The 19,236-nt window shown below is 39.3% G+C and overlaps 1 protein-coding gene across 5 annotated transcripts in view; it reads left to right on the forward strand.

Moving 5' to 3' along the window:
• The first annotated feature begins 2,868 nt into the window (after positions 1–2,868).
• Positions 2,869–19,236, forward strand: part of kidins220a (kinase D-interacting substrate 220a) — a 142,442-nt gene continuing 126,074 nt past the window's right edge. For 4 of the 5 annotated variants that reach the window (XM_034159418.1, XM_034159411.1, XM_034159416.1 and 1 more), the window contains exon 1: positions 2,869–2,975. The gene's annotated coding sequence lies outside the window, so the exon portion shown is untranslated. Of the gene's footprint in view, positions 2,976–10,370; positions 10,511–19,236 lie in introns of those variants that run through there. The other variant, XM_034159412.1, reaches the window with a different exon arrangement.

Consider the following 19,236-nt stretch of genomic DNA (forward strand, 5'->3'; position numbering starts at 1 on the left):
CTTTGTGCGATGTCAGTTTCACTTACAGGATTAGTTTATAAACTCCAACAGGAATAAATGTAAGATTTTAGGGTTTCCAAATCTTTTTGACCATTAATTAACCGACTTAAAGTGAGCTAAACTAAATTTAATGGACACTAATTGCTCTGCTGTTGGTTCTCACCATTAGCTGAAAAGCTAATTTGCACACCAAAAAGGGAGCTTTGCTAATTAGCCATTATCTGATTAGCTGAACTGTGCCCACCACTGAATTTAAGCATTAAACTAAATGAATATGCTGCAGTAGAGGCGCCGCATTATTTGAAATGACACTTTTATCTTCTGATGGGTGCTAAACTCACAGTCTCATTTGAAACTTGCACGTTTGTTGTGAAGAACTTTTGAATTGTTGCCTTTGTACTATGTAAAATAACAGCAAAGTCATCAGCAGGTGAGCTTTGGAGTCTGGACTTCTTTTCTTTTTAAGGATTTCTAACATATTCCTGCCATAAATTTGTGTACCAGTACTCATATTGATTGGTAGCCTGACAACCGGCCCTGAATTGGGCCAGATACTGGACTCTCTCTCCTAGCCTGTGATTGGTTAGCGGCCGAGATGCTGACATCAGCCCATGCATGGCGCGAGTGCTGCTCTCCTATTGGTCGTTTAGGAGTAGGAAATCTCACTCCAAAATGGAGGCCAGTATCCCGTCCAATTCATAGCCGGACCGGTTGTCGGGCTAGTTGATTGGTACATGCGATTGTGGTCCAAACTATATTTGTAGCCTGGGTCCTGTGTTCTGGCCCACTTAATGGAAAGGGATGATGGTTCTGCAAACATGGTGATAATTGCACTGCGTGGCCACCCAAACCAGCAGATCAATGCAAACCACTTCATATGTCCAAAGTGCCAAGTCATGAATGGCGCTTTTTTTTTTCTCTGTATGTGCGAGCATGTGTACATGTCCGTCTAACATGGTTATATTTGTGTTTGAAGGAAATGTGGAAGGATGGAAAGATTTGTATGACATTTCAGTAAAATTCTGATTTACGTGTCAAAATAAAAGAGATTATTTTTAAACACAAAAAGCAATTATTGAATTTTTGTGCACTTAATTGAAAACTGCTTCTCGGCTGAGTTAAAAATCACTTCAGTAATTTATTTTCTTGTTCTTTCACACCGCTCTAAGTAAGACATTTTTAAATATAATAAAAGAAATGATCTTGTACTGAACTTAAAAAAGTTATCGTGAATGTACCGTGCATCCAGGGTGTATTCACAGCGCTTCACCTTTTCCACACTTTGTTACAGCCTTATTCCAAAATGGAGTAAGTTAATTTTTCCCACAAAATTCTACTCACAACACACAATGACAGCATGAAATTATTTTTTTTATTTTTGTGAATTTATTAAAAATGAAAAAACTAAGAAATCACATATACGCAAGTATTCACACCCTTTGCTCAATACTGTGTTGTTGCACCTTTGGCAGCAATTCCAGCCTCAAGTCTTCTTGAATATGATGCCACAAGCTTGGTGCCACTACCTTTGGGCAGTTTGGTCCATTCCTCTTTGCAGCACCTCTCAAGCTCCATCAGGTTGGATGTGGAGCGTCGGTGCACAGACATTTTCAGATCTTTCCAGAGGTGTTCAGTCGGATTCAGGTCTGGACTCTGGCTGGGCCACTCAAGGACATTCACAGAGTTGTCTTGAAGCCACTCCTTTGATATCTCGGCTGTGTGCTTAGGGTCATTGTCCTGCTGAAAGACACCGTCACCCCAGTCTGAGGTCAAGAGCGCTCTGGAGCAGGTTTTCATCCAGGATGTCTCTGTACATTTCTGCATTCATCTTTCCCTCAATCCTGACTGGCCTCACTGAGCACTTGTATTGTCCTATCCTAGCCAACTGAACATGTCCGATTATGACATCTGATATTTTTTTTTCTGCACAACATAAAGAGTTACCAAATCATCTTTGAAGCAAATGGGACATATAAGACACCAAATGAAAGCTGTCTTTATATAGATTCGACTACATTTTGATTGATGTGCACAGTTTTCTTGTTCAGATCGGAGTGTATGCCTTCATACAAACCCCCATGTTGAAGGTGGTACTTCATGTGTGGCCTCTTCTGTTACTCGCACACATTCTTTGACAGTTTTGTATTCTGTAATGAGGTGGTTAATGACAGTGTAGTAAACCAATGTTGTCATATGTCATAGTGAAGCCCAGTATTTTTACTGTTACCATTTATTTTTGTAATCTAGACATCCTAAGATTTCTAATGATACCACATTTCTAGGGTTGGGGTGGTGGTGGTGGGGGGGGGGGGGGGGGGGGGTGTACGTGGGACCATGTTGGCACTTGGACTAAATTGGAATTAAGTTAGTGTGACCATATTTTGATTACTGAAAACCAGGACACTCTGCTTGGCAATGAGATACTCAAATGATACCAAGTTTACTCAAAGATGCTCAAAGATGGAAAACAATGAAAACCAAGACATTTTCATCACTTTCTAAAAAACAAACAAAAAAAAAAAAGCAGGGAGTTTGGACAACCTAGTCTATAAGTAGTTCCGAAATTATGGATGATTGTGCGATTTTAACTTTTGCATGACCTTGAAACTTGAGCTATGACCTTGAAAAATTAACACACACTATTCTAGGATTATCTGAACCGTATCTTCAAATTTTATGACAATAGATGCGGAGATGTGCCCACAAACAAACGCAGGCGATCACATAACCTCATTCCAGTTTGGTTGGAAGGAAGTAAGACTGACTGGTGTTAAACCACGTGGTTTGACAGGGGCGCTTTGCTTTCATCACGTGCTCCCTTCATACTGTGTGGGTGGGTTCTTGCTTCATGTGACGTCACGCGAGTAGGCGGAACTTTATCGAGTTTCGTATTTCGGGCAGCAGCTGTTAAATAACACACGAGCTGCAGTTTGGATATCGGACAAAATCAAAACACAGCAAAAAGTTCAGCCTGGGTAAGAGAACCTGAGTTTTTTTGGGCTTTGTTTTTGTCCTTTATTGTTGAAGACATAGTCTGGACCTGTTGGACACTTTTTGAGCTAACGTAACGTTAGCCTGTTAGCAGTAGTAGTGAGTTTAGCTCACTGGTGTGTGTGTGTGTGTGTGTATATGTGTGTGTGTGTGTGTGTGTGTGTGTGTGTGTGTGTGTGTATACACACACACACACACACACAGATCAGTGGTTTAGCTGTTGACTGATTTGTGGACATGTGAAGTTTTTAGTTGTCACGCAGAGGCGAATATTTACAAACTTGTGTAAAAGCAACCAGCTGTTGTTTACATGATCATGCAATTAATCTTTAAAATGTCAACGTGCTTTATGCAAATGTCTCCCAAAATACTTAATTCTTAGCAAATATCTATTCAGTAGTTACTCAAAATCAGCAGATACTCAAATGTAATATTTTGAGATGAATTATACTTCTACATGTGCAGGAAACGACACAAATTTGCAACATTTTGTTGTCCTTGTTCTGGTTGTTAGATCTTCAATTTAATCTGTGATCCTGTACCAGGCTAAAATTGAATATTTATTGTTTCAATAATTCATAAAATATTGAAAATTAATTCAAGCCTGACTGATATGGGTTTTTTGGGGGAATAATATGATACCTATTGGGGAGTATCTGGTGAAACTACATACATAAACAATGGCAATGATTCCAAACATTTCAGTATCAAACCATTTTGACAAAGAAAGTACATATTTATCCTTTATTTATACAGGTACCGTCATTGAGACACAAAGGCTTATTCTCAAGGGAGACCTGTTTCACTCAGACATACAGTGGAGTTTATTACAGTAATCCTAAGTATGTGTTCGTAGTTTATTATTGTTGGGGTCACATGACATTCTAATAGCCCAAATAACTAGGGACGGGACGACTAGTCGTAATAGTTGACGACGACTAACTAACATCCGACTAGTCGACTATTTTTATTAGTCGATTAGTCGAAAGCCATTTATTAAGTTCATTTAACCCTTAAAAGAATAGACCTTCTGCACCTGCCACTGCTTCCTTCACTCAGTGAATAAATGGTGTGAACCTTGGCAGGTGAATTAGTCAGATCAAACGGGTAGTTAGATTAGATTAGACAGAACTTTATTAACCCCTTGGGAAGACTCTCTCAGGGAAAATGAGGTTCCAGCAGCATTATATAACAGCACGCGGGGTAAGAAGCACACAGACCATCAAAAGTGAAAGTTAAAAGTCTATGCCTCGTAAATTAATGTAGGTATTGTCTTCATGCTAATACTGTTTTTGTATTTGTGATTTTGTGCTTATTAAAGTTTCACGTTACCTGGCTAAAGTTTTTAGCCTGGTACAGAGGAGGCTAATCTTATTTTAGTTGAGAAAACTTCAGTGTTTTACCTCAAAAAAGGTGGCTATCAAGTACCACCACTTGAAGTAAGAGGAAGGAAGGAGAGACTTGCAGCAGGAGCAGGTGTTCAGGAACCGGAATAATTCATTGGAGATGTTTACGGATGCCGAGGTCGAGAGCACTTCTCCTCTGCTGTGACGGACTCGGCCATGTTTGTAGCAGACGGACCAACCTGGAAGTAAACAAACCTCTCATGCATTAGAGGCATTTCTTGGTAAAGGCACTCGCGAGGCTACTGTGACCGTGAAAATCGTTTACTAACATAAGGAGGCTAATCTAATAAAGTTTAGCCGTCAATGTGAAACAGAGATTAGACGGATAAAGTTGGGCGACTATCCTTTGTCGACTAAGTAAATGGTAAAATGGTAAATGGGCTGCATTTGTATAGCGCTTTTTCATCTGCATCAGACGCTCAAAGCGTTTTACACATCAGTGCCTCACATTCACTCCGATGTAAAACTAAAGGAGAAACTAAATTTTGTAAGTTTTGTGAAAAGTGGGTAGCCCTCTAGCTTTAATTATTGCAGCTCTGGTGATGTGCTACTTTATCTTGTGGGTAACCACAAAACACCAAATTGCCCTCAAATCCATATGCCAGTGCCACATAAAAATTCATACATTCTAACTACAGTTCTCCAGGTTTAAATTTTTTTTTTTTAAATTAACACTTTATAAACACCAGCAGCATATGTATTTGAAATGCGCACAAAAGTCTAGATGTACAAGGAAAATGGTCCACAGGTGGCGTTTAACTGGGGACATTGGCATTGTGAGACAAGCATGCTAATATCTTGTGGCACCGTGACACTCTTTCCTCTCACACAGCTGTTGCCTTTGCAGCCTTACTGTTGAGTGAGTGAATAATTGTTTCTCTTATACTGCTGACCCCATGACTTAAACAGATTTATTCTTGAGTAACCTGCATAACTTTTCTGCTAATTAAAAAGTCCACAATCCAAAGAAATGATATGCTCCACCTCTCATTAAAGTTTCCCAGACGTTCTCATAAGCCTGTTTTTTGGAAGTGGCCCCGGTATGTCTCAGGGAACTGAATTCTCAGCAGTTTCATACCCACATGACACGCTTTACAAAGCTGACTGGTTAAATTTAGAGATAGTATCAAGTGATGCCACCTTAGTTCACACGACCGTCCTTTGGTTACTTCCTCCAAACCATCAACATGTTTATTAGACCCCATTCCTACCAGGCTGCTCAAGGAAGCCCTACCATTATTTAATGCTTCGATCTTAAATATGATCAATCTATCTTTGTTAGTTGGCTATGTACCACAGGCTTTTAAGGTGGCAGTAATTAAACCATTGCTTAAAAAGCCATCACTTGACCCAGCTATCTTAGCTAATTATAGGCCAATCTCCAACCTTCCTTTTCTCTCAAAAATTCTTGAAAGGGTAGTTGTAAAACAGCTAACTGATCATCTGCAGAGGAATGGTCTATTTGAAGAGTTTCAGTCAGGTTTTAGAATTCATCATAGTACAGAAACAGCATTAGTGAAGGTTACAAATGATCTTCTTATGGCCTCGGACAGTGGACTCATCTCTGTGCTTGTTCTGTTAGACCTCAGTGCTGCTTTTGATACTGTTGACCATAAAATTTTATTACAGAGATTAGAGCATGCCATAGGTATTAAAGGCACTGCGCTGCGGTGGTTTGAATCATATTTGTCTAATAGATTACAGTTTGTTCATGTAAATGGGGAATCTTCTTCACAGACTAAGGTTAATTATGGAGTTCCACAAGGTTCTGTGCTAGGACCAATTTTATTCACTTTATACATGTTTCCCTTAGGCAGTGTTATTAGACGGCATTGCTTAAATTTTCATTGTTACGCAGATGATACCCAGCTTTATCTATCCATGAAGCCAGAGGACACACACCAATTAGCTAAACTGCAGGATTGTCTTACAGACATAAAGACATGGATGACCTCTAATTTCCTGCTTTTAAACTCAGATAAAACTGAAGTTATTGTACTTGGCCCCACAAATCTTAGAAACATGGTGTCTAACCAGATCCTTACTCTGGATGGCATTACCCTGACCTCTAGTAATACTGTGAGAAATCCTGGAGTCATTTTTGATCAGGATATGTCCTTCAAAGCGCATATTAAACAAATGTGTAGGACTGCTTTTTTGCATTTACGCAATATCTCTAAAATCAGAAAGGTCTTGTCTCAGAGTGATGCTGAAAAACTAATTCATGCATTTATTTCCTCTAGGCTGGACTATTGTAATTCATTATTATCAGATTGTCCTAAAAGTTCCCTGAAAAGCCTTCAGTTAATTCAAAATGCTGCAGCTAGAGTACTGACAGGGTCTAGAAGGAGAGAGCATATCTCACCCATATTGGCCTCTCTTCATTGGCTTCCTGTTAATTCTAGAATAGAATTTAAAATTCTTCTTCTTACTTATAAGGTTTTGAATAATCAGGTCCCATCTTATCTTAGGGACCTCGTAGTACCATATCACCCCAATAGAGCGCTTCGCTCTCAGACTGCAGGCTTACTTGTAGTTCCTAGGGTTTGTAAGAGTAGAATGGGAGGCAGAGCCTTCAGCTTTCAGGCTCCTCTCCTGTGGAACCAGCTCCCAATTCAGATCAGGGAGACAGACACCCTCTCTACTTTTAAGATTAGGCTTAAAACTTTCATTTTTGCTAAAGCTTATAGTTAGGGCTGGATCAGGTGACCCTGAACCATCCCTTAGTTATGCTGCTATAGACTTAGACTGCTGGGGGTTCCCATGATGCACTGTTTCTTTCTCTTTTTGCTCTGTATGCACCACTCTGCATTTAATCATTAGTGATCGATCTCTGCTCCCCTCCACAGCATGTCTTTTTCCTGGTTCTCTCCCTCAGCCCCAACCAGTCCCAGCAGAAGACTGCCCCTCCCTGAGCCTGGTTCTGCTGGAGGTTTCTTCCTGTTAAAAGGGAGTTTTTCCTTCCCACTGTCGCCAAGTGCTTGCTCACAGGGGGTCGTTTTGACCGTTGGGGTTTTTCCGTAATTATTGTGTGGCCTTACCTTACAATATAAAGCGCCTTGGGGCAACTGTTTGTTGTGATTTGGCGCTATATAAATAAAATTGATTTGATTTGATTTGGGGACGTTTTGAGTACAGGAGTTTAATTGAATTTCACTGTAACCTCTTATTTATTCCAATCCAATCCACTTTATTTATATAGCACATTTAACAACAAACACATTCCAAAGTGCTGCACATAGAATCACTATAGATAAAACCCCAATAGTCAAGAAAAAAATTAAGAAAATTAACAATAAAAATAAGTAGAATATGCAAGATAAAAAAATAAATACATACATACATACAGCATACAAAAGATAAAACCAGTAAAATCTACCTAAATAAAAACAAATACAATAAAACAGAGGACCACACAACTTGTGCAGTGTTAAAAACCAAAGAATAAAAGTGGGTCTTCATACGAGACTTCGCAAGTAATGGACATTATACATCCCAGAATTAACTCTTGTTGCTTAATTTAATTTTAATATTGTGTTGTGAGACACTGTATCTTCTAGAATTTTGATTATTAAACATGATGCACCTTTTTGTTGTTCTACACTACAAGTACACGATCTGTATTTAGCCGATTATTGAAGCTGCAAGTAACAAATTTATGTCTTTTGTTGTTTAATCAGTCAATATTTTTATGAAAAGTATTATTTAGGCTATAAAATTTTAGGAAGTCTTATATTTAAAAAAAGAGTTCCCCATCTTCATAACTGCCGTTTTTTAACCAACAGCACAAAGTTCAGATTTATTCGATCTACAATGATAAAACAGAGAACCACACAAACCTAAATGTCGGTGAAGCCTGGACTTGTCAAGTTTTGACACCTCGATTAGGAAATTATACAAGAAGTGCTCAGTGTGCACAAAGCTACCACACCCACATTTCAAAGTATCAGCTCATGCAGACAAAAAGCTGCACAGGCTTTGAACCAGGCAAGTTCACCAACAATAAATATCTTGATTCATTTCAATAAAATTCCTACCTTGACCTCTGAGCTTGACCATTGACCGCTTCTAACCAAAACAAAATCACTTTTTTTCTTCCATAGTCCCAGTGTACAGGATGAGTTTGATCAAAGTCTCATCTTTAGATATCTTGCAAATGTACACACGTACATACCGTGTACCTGGAAAGTATTCACAGTGCTTCACCTTTTCCACATTTTATTTTACAGCCTTATTCCAAAATGGATGAAATTCATTTTTCCTCTCAAAGTTTTACACACAATACCCCTATAATGACAATGTGAATTTTTTTTTTTTTTTTAGTTTTTTGCTAATTTATTAAAAATAAAATAAACAACTAAAACAAACAAACAAACAAAAAATTAACATGTACATAAGTATTCACAGTCTTGCAGTGAAGCAAAATTGAGTTCAGTTGCATCCTGTTTCCACTGATCATCCTTGAGGGAATTTTGTTTTTCCATGAAAAACAAAATTCTCTGGTCTGATGAGACAAAGATTGAACTCTTTGGCGTGAATGCCATGTGTCATATTTGGAGGAAACCACGCACCATCCCTAGAGTGAAGCATGGTGGTGGCAGCATCATGCTGTGGAGATGTTTTTCAGCAGCAGGAACTGGGAGACTAGTCAGGATTGAGGGAAAGATGAATGCAGCAATGTACAGAGACATCCTGGATGAAAACCTGCTCCAGAGCGCTCTTGACTTCAGACTGGTGCGATGGTTCATCTTCAGCAGGACAATGACCCTAAACACACAGCCAGATATCAAAGGAGTGGCTTCAGACAACTCTGTGAATGTCCTGAGTGGCCCAGCCAGAGTCCAGACCTGAATCCAATTGAACATCTCTGGAGAGATTTGAAAATGGTCTGTGCACAGATGCTCCCCATCCAGCCTGAATGGATCTTGAGAGGTGCTACAAAGAGAAGATTTGAGGCTGTTTGCTGCCAAAGGTGCATCAAAAAACCATTGAAATATGTGAATACCTATGTACATGGACCATGGGAGCATGGACTCCCAAAATTTTCTGTACATTTGTATTGTCAAGTATGTGTGTGAGATGACCCAAGCAGAGGGTCACCCCCTTTGAGTCTGGTCTGCTTGAGGTTTCTTCTTCCTCACATCATCAGAGAAATTTTTTCCTTACCACTGTTGCCTGTGTGCTTGCCTCTAAGGGTTGTAAGGTTAGACCTTACTTGTGTGCCTTGAGGCAGGCTTGTTGTGATTTGGAGCTATATAGATAGCTATATAGCTATATAATGAAATGAAAAATAAAATGGATAACAAAAATACATATGACTTCTTAGTTTGTTATTTTAATAAATTTGCAAAAAAAAACAAACAAACCTTTTTTCATCTTGTCATTATGGGTATTGTGAGTAGAATTTTGATGGAAAATATGATTTACTCAATTTTGGAATAAGGCTGTAACATAAAATGTGGGAAAAAAAGTGAAGCACTGTGAATACTTTCCGGATGCAGTGTATTACACAGACACCAAGGTGATCACAAGCGTGTGCACGTTCGGCAACATTGCTCTTAACAGAAATAATAAATTGATTGTCAAAGTTGTTGATTGTTTTTCTGTTATATGACAAAGTGGAGCATTTCTTTTTCTGCCATTCTCTAATATATTACCATTTATATATTAATGTAAACTATTTTAAAAAGCATTTAATTAAAATATACATATTTAAGTTATATGCATCTTTCCTCGGATTTCTATTATAGAAATGTTGTTGTTTGGATTTTGAGAACCTTTAACCTTTGACTCTGATCAATAAGCAGCTGACTGATGTGTGGCGTTGGCGGTCTGCAAAGTTTAGCTGTATCTGCCCCTCTGATCAGGATTTTTTAGTGCTTATCCCAGTAAATGGAGTAAATAATGATGAGCGCATGTGCGTATTGTGTTGGAAAGAGATGGGCGTTGTCCATCCCCCTCATTTAATATTCAGCCTTGAATCGGGGGGTGGGGGGATGCTGAGCTTGAGTCTAGCTGTGCTTGTTGATACTCTGCACGAGTGGGTAAGGGATAAAAATTGTTGTTCCATACAGTGTTGAATAGAGAGAAATTCAGATACACCAGATTAAAAGGTAAGGGAATCAATCCTCTTTATACTTTTTTTTAAGTAATATTATTTCACTTTTTCCTGGCCTAAATTACGCACTCATTTCTTAAACAGTTTGACTGATTTTTGCCTTTTTTTTTTTCTTTTTTTTTTAGTGAGGGAAGAGTGTTAAAAGTAAATGAGTGATCCTCCATATGACCATTACTGAACACAGAGAGATTTCTGGTACGGTGTAAATGTCCGTCCATTGTGCCAAAAGACCGACAGCTGTGGAGGGTGTGTCAGCTGTCAACAAAGGATTTTGTTTGTGTCTCTCTTGAAATTTCATTTTGGGGTATGTAAACACGTATGTATGGTAACAGCAGTTAGGTAATCCTTGCTGAGTGTTCATAAAGTCAGATTTCCAGAAAAAAACAATGTAGGTGTGTATCAGTTGGTTACTTTTAAAAAGAAGTGACAGTCGAGACCCTTAGTATTGATGGTTCAACAGAATGGTGGCATTTAAGTTTATTGACCTGATCTTGAGCTGCTGTGTGTCAGGAATTATGATGAAATAATTTTCAGTGTGTTTGCTGCTCTACTGAAGCAGTAAGTCTTACATGATTTAATAGTCCACCTTGATGAATTATTAATGGGTATTTATTGATTGGCTGGAGCTAAAGTAGCCACATTTCGTGGGTTTTCTTTGTCAGTTAAAAAAAAATTATCTTATTTTTGGCAAGTTTTGTATTTCTTATTATGTCGTATATTTTTTACATTGAAGGTTCAAATGAATAATAATTATTATTATTATTATTGTGAACTGTTTAATTCTTTAATCTGTATAGAATGTTAGAAAATAGTTGTAAAAATGTATTTCAGTTTATTTATACAGTGCCAAATCATAATCATCATAATCATAATTTATCATAAATTGCTCCAAGGTGCTACATCTAGCAACTTTTAAGACTTACCCACCCTGTGGCAGGCACATTAGTAACAGTGGGAAAGAAAAGCTCTCTTGTTGTTTTTGCTTATAGTAGAAATGACAAGCAGACCAGACTCATTGGAGTGACCATCTGCTTTGGCGATACTACAGATGGTCACTCCAATGAGTCTGGTCCCTGACAAACAAGAATTATCCAAAACATGTATTTCAATTTCAATTTATTTTCATTTATATAGCACCAGATCACAACAGAGTTGCCTCAAGGTGCTTCACACAGGTAAGGTCTAACCTTACGAATCCCCAGAGCAACAGTGGTAAGGAAAAACTCCCTCTGAGGAAGAAACCTCAAGCAGACCAGACTCAAAGGGGTGACCCTCTGCTTGGGCCATGATACAAACATAAATTACAGAACAATTCACGGACGAATATACAAGAATTGCTGTTGGTGCACAGGACAGGAGGATCGCCAACACAAATACAACTCCCATCTCTGGATGGAGCTGCACCTTAAACAGAGAAAAAACAGAATCAGGCATCAGAAAGACAAAAAATACTGTATAATTTGCCAGCATTAAACAACAAGAAAAACAGAGAAATACTAAGGTGATTGCCGGCCACTAACCCTAAACTTCACTAAAGGCCCCAGAATTTAGGTAAAGTTGAGGCCGCAGCCCGCTCCAATTACTAATAAATGATTAGAGTAAAAAGCATAAAGCAAAACTGTACCAGTATGCTAGCCATATGAAGGGAAAATAATTGCGTCTTAAGTCTGGACTTGAAAATCTCCACAGAATCTGACTGTTTATTGATGCAGGGAGATCATTCCACAGAACAGGGGCACGATAAGAGAAAGCTCTGTGACCCGCAGACTTCTTATTCACCTTACGGACACAAAGTAGTCCTGCACCCTGAGACGTAAAGCCCGGGCTGGTACGTAAGGTTTAATTAGGTCAGCTAGGTAGGGAGGTGCCAGTCCATGAACACTTTTATAGGTTAGTAGCAGAACCTTAAAATCTGTTTTCACTGGGACAGGAAGCCAGTGAAGAGACGCCAAAATCGGTGTATGTGGTCGAACTTTCTGCTTCGTGTCAAAAGTCTGGCTGCAGCATTTTGAACCAATTAGAGAGCCTAATGCAAGACTGCGGTAAACCAGAAAATAGAACATTGCAGTAGTCCAATCTAGAAGAGATAAATGCATGGATCAGGGTCTCAGCATCAGCCAGAGACAGGATGGGACGAATCCTTCGCTATATTTCGCAGGTGGAAGAAAGCAGTCCTAGTAATATTCTAATGTGGAGGCCAAAGGACAACGAAAGATCAAAAATTACCCCAAGGTTCCTCACTTTGTCAGTGTGATGTATGCCACACGAGCCGAGGCTGAGCGTTAACTGGTCAAATTGATGCCAATGTCTCACTGGATCAAGAACCATCATTTCAGTCTTATCAGAGTTTAAAAGTAGGAAGTTTCTAGACATCCAACTTCTCACTGCTGCAAGGCAATCTTCTAAGGATTTTATGTGAACGAGATTACCAGCAGTTATCGGCATGTATAACTGAGTATCATCTGCATAGCAGTGAAAGGTAATCCCAAAACGCCGCAATATGTGCCCAAGGGGTGCTATATAAAGGGAGAAAAGCAGGGGGTCTAAGACAGACCCCTGTGGAACCCCAAATTTCATGTCACTAAGGTTAGAGGTAGTGTTACTGTACAAAACACAGTGAGAACGACTGGTCAAGTATGACGTCAGCCATGCAAGGGCACTCCCAGTAATCTCAAAATGATTTTCCAGCCTATCAAGTAGAATATGATGATCCACTGTATCAAATGCAGCACTGAGATCTAACAGCAACAGAACTGTAGTGGTGTCTGAATCCATTGTAAGCAGAAGATCATTCACCACTTTAGTGAGAGCCGTCTCTGTGGAATGATATTTTCTAAAAGCAGACTGCAGTGGCTCAAAGAGATTATTCTCAGTAGATGGTCTACGAGCTGCCATGACACCACTTTTTCCAGAATTTTAGAGAAAAATGATAGATTTGATATTGGCCGATAGTTTGTCAATACACTAGGGTCAAGATTAGGTTTCTTAAGTAATGGTTTAATCACTGCAGATTTGAAACATTTAGGAACAGATCCAGAAGTTAAAGAAAGTTAATAATTTCCAGCACAATTGGCCCAAGAGTGGGCCACAGGTCCTTAAACAGTTTTGTTGGTATGGGATCAAATAAACAGGTTGTGCTTTTTGTTGACATTACGAGTTTTGTCAGCATGTCTAGAGAGATACTATCAAATTCTGTAAATCTAGGTAATACCTCAGTAGTGGTGCCCACCTCAATAGCAGGGTGTAGTGGCTGGATTAAGGCATGCCGGGATATGTTTAACCAGATGTCTTCTATTTTCTTCCCAAAGTAATCCAGTAAATCTTGTGCTGTAAAAGGAGAGCGAACTACAGGTGGTTGTCCATGGATAAGTGTTGCCACCGTGTCGAACAAGAACTTTGAGTTATGCTTGTTTTTGTTGATCAAATCAGAGTAGTAGGTCCGCTTTGTAGCCAGTAATGCATGCTTATAATCTAAGATAGCATCACGCCACGCAAGGTGAAATACTTCTAATTTTGAACAACGCCAGTTCCGTTCTAGACCTCTTGCTTTATGCTTTAGGTCACGCAGATAATCATTGAACCAAGGTGACTGTGATTTGGGGGAGCACGGTTTTAACACAGGTGGTGCAATCATGTCGAGTGTAGTTTCGAGCACTGAGTTTAAACTATCCACAAGTCTGTCTACTGACTGGGTATTTGTCACGTAGTCATGTAGTAGTAGAAATGTTGCAGTTAAGTAATGATTACAGTACAGCCCAGTGTTTACCTTGGCCAATGGCTGAGAAGACAACCAGGAAGTGAAGAGCAGAGTCCCAGTAAAATGGACTATACAGTAGTGTTCAGAATAATAGTAGTGCTATGTGTCTAAAAAGATTAATCCAGGTTTTGAGTATATTTCTTATTGTTACATGGGAAACAAGGTACCAGTAGATTCAGTAGATTCTCACAAATCCAACAAGACTAAGCATTCATGATATGCACACTCTTAAGGCTATGAAATTGGGCTATTAGTAAAAAAAAAAAAAGTAGAAAAGGGGGTGTTCACAATAATAGTAGTGTGGCATTCAGTCAGTGAGTTCGTCAGTTTTGTGGAACAAACAGGTGTGAATCAGGTGTCCCCTATTTAAGGATGAAGCCAGCACCTGTTGAACATGCTTTTCTCTTTGAAAGCCTGAGGAAAATGGGACGTTCAAGATATTGTTCAGAAGAACATCGTAGTTTGATTAAAAAGTTGATTGGAGAGGGGAAAACGTATACGCAGGTGCAAAAAATTATAGGCTGTTCATCTACAGTGATCTCCAATGCTTTAAAATGGACAAAAAAAAACAGAGATGCGTGGAAGAAAATGGAAAACAACCATCAAAATGGATATAAGAATAACCAGAATGGCAAAGGCTCACCCGTTGATCAGCTCCAGGATGATCAAAGACAGTCTGGAGTTACCTGTAAGTGCTGTGACAGTTAGAAGACGCCTGTGTGAAGCTAATTTATTTGCAAGAATCCCCCACAAAGTCCCTCTGTTAAATAAAAGACATGTGCAGAAGAGGTTACAATTTGCCAAAGAACACATCAACTGGCCTAAAGAGAAATGGAGGAATATTTTGTGGACTGATGAGAGTAAAATTGTTCTTTTTTGGTCCAAGGGCCGCAGACAGTTTGTGAGACGACCCCCAAACTCTGAATTCAAGCCACAGTTCACAGTGAAGACAGTGAAGCATGGTGGTGCAAGCATCATGATATGGGCATGTTTCTCCTACTATGGTGTTGGGCCTATATATCGCATACCAGGTATCATGGATCAGTTTGGATATGTCAAAATACTTGAAGAGGTCATGTTGCCTTATGCTGAAGAGGACATGCCCTTGAAATGGGTGTTTCAACAAGACAATGACCCCAAGCACACTAGTAAATGAGCAAAATCTTAGTTCCAAACCAACCAAATTAATGCCTCGCAGATGTGAAGAAATCATGAAAAACTGTGGTTATACAACTAAATACTAGTTTAGTGATTCACAGGATTGATAAAAGCAGTTTGAACATAATAGTTTTGAGTTTGTAGCGTCAACAGCAGATGCTACTATTACTGTGAACACCCCCTTTTCTACTTTTTTTTTTTACTAACAGCCCAATTTCATAGCCTTAACAGTGTGCATATCATGAATGCTTGGTCTTGTTGGATTTGTGAGAATCTACTGAATCTACTGGTACCTTGTTTCCCATGTAACAATAAGAAATATACTCAAAACCTGGATTAATCTTCTTAGTCACATAGCACTATTATTCTGAACACTACTGTAATTTGTGAGTGAGTGTCTTGATATCGGATCACTCATTTAAAATGGAACAATTTACAGGTTTCACCTCAAACCTGGTGCCTGATATCCCACAAGCAAATTGTCTAGTTCAAAGAGTTTCTATATACACTGCATGCAATAACTTTTAGAAATCAAAAGGCAGATTGTTCAGCCAACCATTTAAAATCACTTAAACCCAGTTTCGTGGTTTAATTGTGCTAAATGGAGTATTGGTTTAGGGTTAGCACACTTGGTGCAAAATCTGTTGTTGGTCTAGAAAAATTCTATCCACTCAAGACTAAGTCCCAGATATATACTCAACAAAAATATAAACGCAACACTTTTGGTTTTGCTCCCATTTTGTATGAGATGAACTCAAAGATCTAAAACTTTTTCCACATACACAATATCACCATTTCCCTCAAATATTGTTCACAAACCAGTCTAAATCTGTGATAGTGAGCACTTCTCCTTTGCTGAGATAATCCATCCCACCTCACAGGTGTGCCATATCAAGATGCTGATTAGACACCATGATTAGTGCACAGGTGTGCCTTAGACTGTCCACAATAAAAGGCCACTCTGAAAGGTGCAGTTTTATCACACAGCACAATGCCACAGATGTCGCAAGATTTGAGGGAGCGTGCAATTGACATGCTGACAGCAGGAATGTCAACCAGAGCTGTTGCTCGTGTTTTGAATGTTCATTTCTCTACCATAAGCCGTCTCCAAAGGTGTTTCAGAGAATTTGGCAGTACATCCAACCAGCCTCACAACCGCAGACCACGTGTAACCACACCAGACCAGGACCTCCACATCCAGCATGTTCACCTCCAAGATCGTCTGAGACCAGCCACTCGGACAGCTGCTGAAACAATTGGTTTGCATAACCAAAGAATTTCTGCACAAACTGTCAGAAACCGTCTCAGGGAAGCTCATCTGCATGCTCGTTGTCCTCATCGGGGTCTCGACCTGACTCCAGTTCGTCATCGTAACCGACTTGAGTGGGCAAATGCTCACATTCGCTGGCGTTTGGCACGTTGGAGAGGTGTTCCCTTCACGGATGAATCCCGGTTCACACTGTCCAGGGCAGATGGCAGACAGCGTGTGTGGCGTCGTGTGGGTGAGTGGTTTTCTGATGTCAATGTTGTAGATCGAGTGGCCCATGGTGGCGGTGGGGTTATGGTATGGGCAGGCATCTGTTATGGACGAAGAACACAGGTGCATTTTATTGATGGCATTTTGAATGCACAGAGATACCGTGATGAGATCCTGAGGCCCATTGTTGTGCCATACATCCAAGAACATCACCTCATGTTGCAGCAGGATAATGCACGGCCCCCATGTTGCAAGGATCTGTACACAATTCTTGGAAGCTGAAAATGTCCCAGTTCTTGCATGGCCGGCATACTCACCGGACATGTCACCCATTGAGCATGTTTGGGATGCTCTGGACCGGCGTATACGACAGCGTGTACCAGTTCCTGCCAACATCCAGCAACTTCGCACAGCCATTGAAGAGGAGTGGACCAACATTCCACAGGCCACAATTGACAACCTGATCAACTCTATGTGAAGGAGATGTGTTGCACTGCATGACGCAAATGGTGGTCACACCAGATACTGACTGGTATCCCCCCCAATAAAACAAAACTGCACCTTTCAGAGTGGCCTTTTATTGTGGGCAGTCTAAGGCACACCTGTGCACTAATCATGGTGTCTAATCAGCATCTTGATATGGCACACCTGTGAGGTGGGATGGATTATCTCAGCAAAGGAGAAGTGCTCACTATCACAGATTTAGACTGGTTTGTGAACAATATTTGAGGGAAATGGTGATATTGTGTATGTGGAAAAAGTTTTAGATCTTTGAGTTCATCTCATACAAAATGGGAGCAAAACCAAAAGTGTTGCGTTATATTTTTGTTGAGTGTATCTTAAAATAGTATATACATTTTAATGTTTAAGAATAGCTCAACATTAGATTATATCTGGTTTAAACAATTTTAAAAGTTGCTTCAAGTGGCATAAAAGCAGTGTAACATCTTCAATACTCCATTCAAAACCGGTTATTTTGCACAAAACAAATCATGGTCAAATGACTGACTGAATAAGTTTTGATTTCGGTAAAAAGGAAAAAGAGAAACTCTTCAGTCCAAAATAAAACAAAACAAAGCTGATTTCTCAGTAAGCTAAGTAGCTGAAAGGGTGTAGGTAGAAACAAAAGCTTATATCCACCTACCCCTTTGACCTCAGATGGTGTGCTTTCTCCACTACTAATCAAAGTATTCATCTGTGTTTCTAACCTTTAGCAGGACACTAACTCTAAATACTCTGGCTAATAAAGGAAGATGTGCCATTTCTGCATTTTTCTCATAATTGAACGTTCTAGTAAAATGTTGTGGAACCCTGCACTTGGTAATTGTATGTAATCCAAGGCAGTCGTGCACAGTGAACCTTATCTTTGCCGTCCTTTGTTAAGCGCTCGAGTTCCACAAAGTCCAGTTTGAGAGTAAACAAGCTCAACAGAAATGAGAAATGTATTGATATAGTCAAAGTGCACAACCAAGTGCACCAATTCTGAGTGATTTTTTTTGTTTGTTTGTTTGTTTTTTGCTCCAAAGGATCAGAGTTTAAAAATTGTTTTTGTTGAGTGGCATTATTAGCTTCCTTCATGAGTGAGGCCTTGTTTGTGCTGCTTTCATTATACTGAGCAGAGAACTTTCGGTTTGTGTTTTCAGCCTGAGCAGACAGACTGGACTCAAGTGTGGTGAACAAATCGCTCTCTTGTAAAGCACATGCTCAGTGGGATTTGCTATTGTAATTGTGTTATTCCTTTCTCATTTCACTGCGTGTGTGTTAGGGATGTGATGTTTAATGCTGCTGTATTTTTAGCAGGATTATCTGTAATGTGAACTGATTTTTTTTTCCCTCTCATTTTCTTGTTTTATATGGTACTTGTGAGTGATTGAGAGATATGGCTTTTATAATGGCCTGTACTGATGCAGATTTTTTTTTTTAAGTTTTTAAAAGAGGGGACTGATAGATATAATCACAATGTTTTTTCTTTTTATGCAATACAACAATTTAATAATAAGCATGTAATATGGCAATAGTTTAATGATAATAAAGGATTTTTAACCGAGCGCAAGGTCTGTTTGGGAAAATGCCAGACCGAGGTGTTGACAGTACGGGCTAAGCATCAGCAAGGTCCGTGCAAAAAACACAGAGGTCTGATATTCCTGTAAAGACCGAGCAAGCAAGGTTAATAATTCGACAGTCTTTTTTTGTTTGTTTTTTCAATGCTGTTTAGATATTTAAAGAGTATGTTCATGTCCGACTTGGTTTTTCTAATCATTTTTTTAGCCTTCTGGTTTGTAACAAAGTTTCCAATTTTGTTCTTGACTGTTCGGAGATGTGTTTTCAT

Source organism: Thalassophryne amazonica, chromosome 19 (genome assembly GCF_902500255.1).
Source record: "Thalassophryne amazonica chromosome 19, fThaAma1.1, whole genome shotgun sequence".
Lineage (NCBI taxonomy): Eukaryota > Metazoa > Chordata > Actinopteri > Batrachoidiformes > Batrachoididae > Thalassophryne > Thalassophryne amazonica.